This window comes from Durio zibethinus, unplaced genomic scaffold, assembly GCF_047325235.1.
Source record: "Durio zibethinus cultivar Kanyao isolate XHJ-2024 unplaced genomic scaffold, ASM4732523v1 HiC_scaffold_391, whole genome shotgun sequence".
Classification (NCBI taxonomy): domain Eukaryota; kingdom Viridiplantae; phylum Streptophyta; class Magnoliopsida; order Malvales; family Malvaceae; genus Durio; species Durio zibethinus.
The window spans coordinates 300001-302500 of NW_028323014.1; positions in this window are offsets into that span (position 1 = coordinate 300001).

Sequence of the window (2500 nt, forward strand, 5' to 3'; positions counted from 1 at the left end):
ATCGCCGGAACCCCAATGCCGCCGGTCAGGTTCTCCGGCGGTACTCCGGCGATGCTCCGGCGATGCTGTCCCGAGTGAAAAAAATGCGGCACCAGCACATGCTGGAGCCAAGCATGGGCACCGTGGCTCAAAATCGAACTTCGGCCAAGGCCTCGACCATCAATGGCACATGATGACGCATGGTGATGGCACATGCATCGACCATCATCGGCATAGGCTGCCCTTCGCTACGGGCACTTGCCTCGACCGCCATCAGCACAAGCTGGGCCCTGGTGTGGGTTGTTGCCTCGATCACCAGCGGCACATGCTGAGCCTTGGTGCGGGCGGTTGCCTCGAGCACCATCCGCAGACCCTGGGCCCTGGTGCGGCCGGTTGCCCCGATAACCATCGGCACACGCTGGGCCCTGGAGCGGCCGGTTGCCTCGATCACCATCGGCAAAAGCTGGGCCCTGGTGCGGGCGCTTGCCTCGACCACCATCGGCACACGCTGGGCACTGGTGCGGGCGCTTGCCTCGACCACCATCGGCACACGCTGGGCCCTGGTGCGGGCGGTTGCCTCGATCACCATCGGCACACGCTGGGCCCTGGTGCGGGCGGTTGCCCCCAGCACCATCGGCACACGTTGGGCCCTGGTGCGGGCGCTTGCCTCGACCACCATCGGCACACGCTGGGCCCTGGTGCGGGCGCTTGCCTCGACCACCATCGGCACACGCTGGGCCCTGGTGCGGGCGCTTGCCTCGACCACCATCGGCACACGCTGGGCCCTGGTGCGGTCGGTTGACTCGAGCACCATCGGCACACGCTGGGCCCTGGTGCGGGCGCTTGCCTCGACCACCATCGGCACACGCTGGGCCCTGGTGCGGCAGGTTGCCTCGACCACCATCGGCACACGCTGGGCCCTGGTGCGGTCGGTTGCCTCGACCACCATCGGCACACGCTGGGCCCTGGTGCGGGCGCTTGCCTCGAGCACCATCGGCACACGCTGGGCCCTGGTGCGGCAGGTTGCCTCGACCACCATCGGCAGCCTCGACCACCATCGGCACACGCTGGGCCCTGGTGCGGGCGCTTCCCTCGACCACCATCGGCACACGCTCCGCCCTGGTGCGGTCGGTTGCCTCGAGCACCATCGGCACACGCTGGGCCCTGGTGCGGCAGGTTGCCTCGACCACCATCGGCACACGCTGGGCCCTGGTTCGGGCGGTTGCCTCGACCACCATCGGCACACGCTGGGCCCTGGTGCGGGCGCTTGCCTCGACCACCATCGGCACACGCTCGGCCCTGGTGCGGTCGGTTGCCTCGAGCACTATCGGCACACGCTGGGCCCTGGTGCGGCAGGTTGCCTCGACCACCATCGGCACACGCCGGGCCCTGGTGCGGGCGCTTGCCTCGACCACCATCGGCACACGCTGGGCCCTGGTGCGGCAGGTTGCCTCGAGCACCATCGGCACACGCTGGGCCCTGGTGCGGTCGGTTGCCTCGACCACCATCGGCACACGCTGGGCCCTGGTGCGGGCGCTTGCCTCGACCACCATCGGCACACGCTGGGCCCTGGTGCGGCAGGTTCCCTCGACCACCATCGGCACACGCTGGGCCCTGGTGCTGGCGGTTGCCTCGACCACCATCGGCACACGCTGGGCCCTGGTGCGGGCGGTTGCCTCGAACACCATCGGCACAAGCCGGCCCTTGGTGCGGGCGGTTGCCTCGAGCACCATCGGCACACGCTGGGCCCTGGTGCGGGCGGTTGCCTCGACCACCATCGGCACACGCTGGGCCCTGGTGCGGGCGCTTGCCCCGAACACCATCGGCACAAGCCGGCCCTTGGTGCGGGCTCCTGGCTCGACCACCATCGGCACACGCTGGGCCCTGGTGCGGGCGGTTGCCTCGAACACCATCGGCACACGCCGGCCCTTGGTGCGGCCGGTTGCCTCGACCACCATCGGCACACGCTCGGCCTTGGTGAGGGCGCTTGCCTCGACCACCATCGGCACACGCTGGGCCCTGGTGCGGGCGCTTACCTCGACCACCATCGGCACACGCTCGGCCTTGGTGCGGGCGCTTGCCTCGACCACCATCGGCACACGCTGGGCCCTGGTGCGGGCGGTTGCCTCGACCACCATCGGCACACGCTGGGCCCTGGTGCGGCAGGTTGCCTCGAGCACCATCGGCACACGCTGGGCCCTGGTGCGGTCGGTTGCCTCGAGCACCATCGGCACACGCTGGGCGCTGGTGCGGGCGCTTGCCTCGACCACCATCGGCACACGCTGGGCCCTGGTGCGGCAGGTTGCCTCGATCACCATCGGCACACGCTGGGCCCTGGTGCGACAGGTTGCCTCGAGCACCATCGGCACACTATCGGCCCTGGTGCGGGCGCTTGCCTCGACCACCATCGGCACACGCTGGGCCCTGGTGCGGGCGCTTGCCTCGGGCACCATCGGCACACGCTGGGCCCTGGTGCGGGCGGTTGCCTCGAGCACCATCGGCACACGCTGGGCCCTGGTGG